The sequence below is a fragment of the Palaemon carinicauda genome, chromosome 2 (genome assembly GCF_036898095.1).
Source record: "Palaemon carinicauda isolate YSFRI2023 chromosome 2, ASM3689809v2, whole genome shotgun sequence".
In the NCBI taxonomy this organism is placed as follows: domain Eukaryota; kingdom Metazoa; phylum Arthropoda; class Malacostraca; order Decapoda; family Palaemonidae; genus Palaemon; species Palaemon carinicauda.
Window position 1 is genome coordinate 186,852,739 of NC_090726.1, and position 7,500 is coordinate 186,860,238.

General features: G+C 35.5%; 1 long non-coding RNA gene across 1 annotated transcript in view; it reads left to right on the top strand.

The window, feature by feature from the left end:
• The window catches only part of LOC137622476 (uncharacterized), a 535,846-nt gene that overhangs the window by 135,072 nt on the left and 393,274 nt on the right, over nt 1-7,500 (top strand). The gene's annotated exons all lie outside the window — the stretch shown is intronic.

Consider the following 7,500-nt stretch of genomic DNA (forward strand, 5'->3'; position numbering starts at 1 on the left):
CCTGTCTGTCTCGTAATAGCTGTTAGTTTATATGGATGCTATTCTCATGCATGGTTTCTTCTGTTACACTCTTTCTATTCCACTATTCTAGTACCCCTATTCTTCTCCAAGGGACAGAGCATACTAGAAGCAGTCAGACTTGTTTATTCTAATTTTGTCCAACTGATAAAGAAACAGTACAAGTTATTCTTTATCAAAGAGCACTGCATACCAGAACAAATTTGACCTCTTCCCTCTGTTGAGTCCATCTTGTAGTATACTTGAGATCTGATGACGATGTCCTTATTAGCAGAACACCGCAGGACTTGCAAAGCTTGCTTACCAGAATGCATGAAGTAGCACATGAGGTTGGGCTCAAGATAAATAGAAGACTGACAGAAATGATGAGAACGGGGTATGCAATGGAAGATGAAATATCATTGGAAGGAGAAAGGATTAATGAGGTTTAAATTAGAGTTTAGTGAAAGATTGCAAAAAGTAAATCAGACAATGGCTAGGTTAAGTAAAATTGTGGAATCAAATCGCCTGAAATTACATAAAAAATATGGCTATATACCAGTTTAGTGAGATCAGTGTTACTGTATGGACATGAGTCGTGGTATAACAATGAAACAATATCCAACAGATTTTGTAGATTTGAGAACAAAGCCCCAGAAGAACATTAGGAGTTAAAAGGAAGGACAGGATTAGAACTGAAACTATAGGAGAGATTACTCGATTGTCATATGTGGATGAGATCATAAAGAGGGGTAGATGGAGATGATTTGGGTATGCTCTTCCCACTCTCCAAGAGAGATTAGTTCACCAAACGTTTAGCTGGGCTCCACAAGGCACTAGAAGAGTTGGAAAACCCAGGCCTACAATGCTGAGGACTATGAAGCGTGAAGTAGATGATGATGAATGGAGAAATATTGATTTAAAAGCTCAAGATAGAGACGACTGGCGAAATCTAACCGAGGCCCTTTACGTCAGTAGGCGTAGGAGAAGTTGATGATGGTTATGATGAAATTTGTTTAATGCGGCAGCTAAAAACTTGCCTTTATTTCTATGGCCTTCCCGAATTATATTTGAGATGGCCTTCTATGTATACCGTATATTTTGTTTTCAGTGGATATCTTTTAAACTTACCCCCATGTAGGATCGGCGTTTCTTGTCTCCTTTCCTTCGGGAGTTTGTTGCGGGAAAAAAGAGCGAGTGAAGCGAAAACACGTCTGACCTGTAAGAGTTCAGTACGTGGGGCCATTACGTTGTAATTCTATTTCGGTACTTTTAAGACCCTAATTATTACCTGTATTTATCGTCGTACCTGAGCTTTAGTAAAACGTTGCCCAATAAAGTGTTGTTATAAAAGTTTAGATATTTTATTGTTTATTTACTAATTGACGTATATTTAGTGCTTCTATGTTTAGTTTTTATTTTTTCGTAGGATTTATTACAGCTATTAATGGTGTCTTCTCTCAAACTTTTTCCTATGTTTATTTTATTCGTAAGAATATTTTGCTGTTCTATCTTATCATACATCCTTTTTTTTTCTAAATATAACGGTATATATTAATACATTCGAAAGAAATGTTAACGTCTCGATGCCGAAATGTCTGCAAAACAATCCTTTGAGAAGCCAACTTGAATAACAAAATAGTTTTTGTATTGCTGTTATAAATTGTATGTAGCATTTGGTAATATTTGATACTTGCAATTCTTTGTAACTGTGTGCTATGATGAGGACGCCAAGGGACCGATTTTAATTGCAATTCACGCTAAGGCTGTTGCAACTCTCTCTCTCTCTCTCTCTCTCTCTCTCTCTCTCTCTCTCTCTCTCTCTCTCTCTCTCTCTCTCTCTCTCCACCGAACTTTGCATAAGATGGCCATCAAGGATACTGGGAAACCTTGAAGTACACATTTTCCGGCTCGTGTGACACTGTCTTGCGAACATGGACGACTTTAGTTTTGTCGTTAATATCGGCTACTCTGTAAAGTTTGGAAGAAAGATTATTTCTTTTTCAAGATCTCCAAAACCGTTTTGTGTCATAACTCCTGCATGTTTTTATACAATGAGTTTATACTGCGTTTTATGGTCTTGGCTAAATCTAGGTAAGTAACATTTTGCCTAACATTCTGCATGGTGCCTTTTTTATTATCTTGATTTTAAGCTGAATATTTAAAATGGTCGTTTGTAATTCTTACCAATTTGAAATAATCGAATTTAATTCTTTGTCTATCACCACCAGCTAAAAGTTGGTGAATCTACGCAATTGGTTGTATGGAATGTTGAATGTACGGCGTTGTATTTGTGATGAATTTTCAGGCCTTTGTGTAAATCAAGTGCGCTATTTCAAGATAAATGTGTCTGGTTTCATTTCCAGTTTCATCAGAATAATTGCTCACCAGAACATCAACCGAGCAAGCTCAACCCCCCACCGTGGTGCCCAACCGCCGGAGTGGCCTCCCCAGTAAACGGCTTAAAACTCATGGCCCCCGGGGGTGGGATTGATCTGCTGCTGTGCGAATGCTAGGTGAACACGTTACCACTGTACTAGTCAGAATGCTCTAGTGTAAATACAATGGTAGTCGTGTTTTCTTTCACTTTCTATATGGAGGGGAAATGCTGTTGTGACGAGCCGAGAGAAGGTTGTGACTCAAAGACAGGATGAAAACAACTGAGTAAATTTATTATATAACACTCACCTTTATATACAAAAGCTCAAAGCAACAAGAAATTTCATGTTTAAAAACAGACACTGTTACAGAGGGGAAAAACAGACATGTTTAATCTGGTTCATTTTAGTGCGAGGGAAGAGCGAAGATATAAGCATAATATATACACAAAATGAACTATGTACGATCGTGTGACACACGGTTGGGTACACTGTGTATCACGACGAGATTTCGTTAGAGCATCTGTAGTATATCTTTTTATTCTGTTAACTGTAATTTGACTTGCTTTTAAAATCTGTTTCATCGTGCCGTGAATTTCGATTCCAGTGAAAGAAAATTAGAGTACCGTTGAGAGAGAGAGAGAGAGAGAGAGAGAGAGAGAGAGAGAGAGAGAGAGAGAGAGAGAGAGAGAGAGAGTGGTGGTTTAGCGCGTTTGTTAAGAAAGTAACCGAAACTTGCTGATTGTTAGTGGGCCTATGCTAGCGTCAGCTGTTTTTAGTGAGGCCTGATCACTAAAAGGAATAAGAATCCAAGAACCTAATGTTTTTTATAATGACACCGTTGTGATATTCTCTTTCAAAGGAAGGTAGTAGGTTGGTATATTGTAGCGCTTCAAATTTGTACTTTGCATATTATTATTATTATTATTATTATTATTATTATTATTATTATTATTATTATTATTATTATTATTATTAGCTAAGCTACAACCCTAGTTTAAAAAGCAGGAATCTATAAGTCCAGTGGCCACGACAGTGAAAATAGTCCAGTAAGGAAAGGAAATGAGGATACAAATAGATTAGTGTGCCTAAGTGCATCCTCAAGCAAGAACACTCTAACCCAAGACTATAACATTACCCAAGACTAGAGAACAATGGGTTGATTTTGGAGTGTCCTGGAAGAAGAACTGTCTACCAATAGCTAAAAAGTCTCTTTTATTCTACCAAGTGGAAAGGAGTCACGGAACACATTGCAGTAGTTTAATCATTGAATAAAGAAGAATTGTTGGGAAGCGTTATAGTCCTTATAACTTGTCCTGGAATATTCCGATACCGGAACCTGTTATTTATATTTGCATGAGACGATGCATGGAAGTCACGTATCCAGAATCCTGATGTTTCTCAAGGGTATCCAGGGAAGGCAAAGAATACATTTAGTCTGTAATAAATGATCTCAAAGCAAGGAGCAGAATATTTTTCCTCAAGTAAATGATCTCAAAGAAAGGAAAAGAATAATTTTATGCTGTTGTAAATTATCCTAAAGCAATGAGAAGAATATTTTTACTCTAGTAAATTATCTCAAAGCATGGAAAAGAATATTTTAACTAGTAAACTATCTCAAAGCAAAAAAAGTATTTTTACTAGGTACCAAATGATCTCAAAGCAAGAAGAATATTTTTACTATGTAACAAATGATCTCAAAGCAAGGAAGAGAAAACTTTTACTCTAGTAAATTATCTCAAAGCAAGGAAAAGAATATTTTTACTATGTAGTAAATTATCTCAAAGGAAGGAAAAGAATATTTTTACTTAGTAAATAATATTAATGCAAGAAAAATAATATTTTTACTTTATTAAATAATCTTAATGCAAGGAATAATTTTACTCGGTAATAAAGGCTAAGAGGCAGAAAACGGCTTTTGTCACAACCTTTATCATTTGTTTCTGCCATCTCTCTCTCTCTCTCTCTCTCTCTCTCTCTCTCTCTCTCTCTCTCTCTCTCTGCCGAATCACCGGCGAAAACTTATCAAATTAGGGGGAACATGGAGTTTGAATCGAAGAGAAAAGGAAATTGCAATGCATCCGTTGCACGATTGCGTGTGCCTCCGTTAGACGTTGAAATGTATGATGATGTTGAAAGGAAATTCTTTGAGCCACTGAGTTACTTTACATTTTTTTTAACGTTTGAATATAAAGTTGTTTTGTTTGCATGTGTTCCGAAGTTAATCTTTTCGTGATTTGAGGAAATTAGAAAAGGTTGATGGTTCAGCTTTATACTACTGCTATAATTAAGATTTAGGAATGAAAGACTAGGATATCTTCAGTATGTGTGTGTATATATACAATATATATATATATATATATATATATATATATATATATATATATATATATATATATATAAAATGTCTTTTATCTCTAGTTTTCTCGTAAAATATATTTTTATTTATGTAGGTGCATTAAATTAAAAAGTATGGAGCTGCGAAATAGCTGACATTATCCTTTAATCTTCTTTTTTAGTACATATATATATATATATATATATATATGTATGTGTGTATGTATGTATACTCTATATACTGTCTTATGTGTGTGAGTGTACATAGTGTAAGTGTATCTATCTCTACCTATATATATATATATATATATATATATATATATATATATATATGTATATATATGTGAGCGTGTATCTCTCTCTACCTATCTATCATATGCATATATATATATATATATATATATATATATATATATAGGCCTATATATTTTATATGCATATAAATCCATACACCAGTATATTTTTTCATTTGCGTTTAACAACGACAGTACACAGGCAAGGCTCCACGTTTGAAATGGCCATCTTTAACTAATGACCCCAAATAAGTGTGCAAAATAAATGTGCCTTAGCCAGAGGAGGATACACGATATTCTGATGTCTAAAACTTGCCGATTCAGATCCTTTATTATACACAGATATTTTTTTAAAGTTTTGTGGAGCCTTATCGTCTCGTCCTGTTCTATCACGGTAATTCCGGACAGTATGGTTATATAACCTAGTGGGGACCACTCTTTAAAGATATATTGAGTAATTGGAATGTTGCACCCTTTTGGGTGCCACCCCTTTTAAAAGGGGGAAAAACTCACGATAACGAAAGGTGAATAAAAATAAAAAGCATCTGCATATGGTTTTATGTTTTGTATGTATGTATATTTGAAACCGAGAGTTCCCCTCTTACTGCTTGGATTTTTCACATGGGTTTGAAATATCTTTTCCCCCTTTCTGCCATTTAGGAACAAAACAAGGGAACTTTTCCTCCCTTTTGTGTGCGGAAATCGCGTCTTTGTTCGTGGAGCTTTGACGAACGGCCATGACAATTGCCATGGAATCATGTCGTTTATTTTATTTAATCCATTTGCGGTATTTTTCCCTGCCCAAGGTTTCCAAGGCACGTGGGTCTATTTTTATCTTCGCTTGCAAGTGCTTTTCGTCTCTTGCTTCTGGAATGCTTGCTTTATATGAGTATTAGGTCTTTGGAGACATGATTTACAATATAGACTGAATTATAAATAAGAAACTTGTTTGCTTGCCTTCAATTCTAAAGGAATTTGAAGGTCGCTCATGAATGTCAGAGGCAGTGGACAGTAGCAATGCTTTAGCAGGTCAATGCTCTAAAGACTGACCATATATACATATCATCAGCGTCCAAGCCCCCTCTCTCCATCCAAGGTAGGACCAGGAATGGCCAGGCAATGACTACTGATGACTCGGCAGGTAGACCTATAGGCTCGCCCAAACCACCCATCTTAGTTCACAAGGATGGTGAGGTTGCAGACACCAAAAGAAACTATCAAGCTTCTGCTGGACTCGAATCCATTCCGGCAGTATGTTACCGGTAGGCTACAACAACCCTGCTTAATATTGATAAGCTTGATTTTTTAAATGTGTCCTACCACGTTAGTGGTATTTTTAGCTTTATTTCAGAAGCAGGTCTTCTGAAAGATATTTAACTTTTAAAATGAAAGCTTTGCTTTTATGGTTTTAATTGAATATTCTTTTATTTCTTTTGTTTTACAATAAACGATATCGGCGTCAATGACCTTAGATTTCAGGGTGCCAGAAAACCTCAAATCATAAATTTTGAAATGCCACGGTCACATTGTGAAAATAGTTGGTATTTTTCTCTTTAATTTGTCTTGTTCTTCCCTGCCTCTACACCATGAAGCAAAATCAAACTTTACAGGTGATTGTAGAATTAACGATGACATTTAGATGTCCCCCAAATGGTAAATAAAACAAAGAATTGCTACAAATTGGGACATTGTGAAATATATGGCCTCTATTATGACATGACGCAAATTGGGAATAGCGGATATTGTAGTGTTACATATATCAGTAATAATAACCAAACTTTATGGTATGGTGATATTTATCGTAAATATTGTTGTTTTTCTTGCCCTTTTCTTAGCAGTTATAATTTTCGTCATATGTAAAGAGCGTGGTGATATATATCCTTTTCTTTTTAAGTGTATGTCAAACACATTTAACGCTTTCTGATCAGGGATTTGCTCACAATACTGAATATGGTTGTTTCTTTTGTGATGGTGATGCAATTTACTCAAATGGCTGATTGTTTCTAAGATACGCTGTGAAAAATAGAGATTATTATTATTATTATTATTATTATTATTATTATTATTATTATTATTATTATTATTATTATTATTATTATTACTTGCTAAGCTGCTACCCCATTTGCAAAGGCAGGATGCTGTAAGCCCAAGGGCTCCAACAAGGAAAGGAGCCTAGTTAGGAAAGTAAATAAGGAAACAGAATACTGTGCCTGGGAACTCTGCCCCAAGACAGTGTAAGAGCATGGTACAATGAATATGGCACTACCCAAGACTAGAGAACAATGGCTTAAATTTGGAGGGCCCTTCTCCTAAAAGAACTGATTACTATATCTAAGTCTGTTTTCTACACTTACCAAGTGGAAACTAGCCACTGAACAAATAAAGTACAGTAGTTAACCTTGTGGGAAGAAGAATTTGGTCCTTTTGAACTGTCTTTGTGTCCTTTCATATGCGTTGCATCGTAAATGGCTGTGTCTTTCAATATTCCTGGAGGC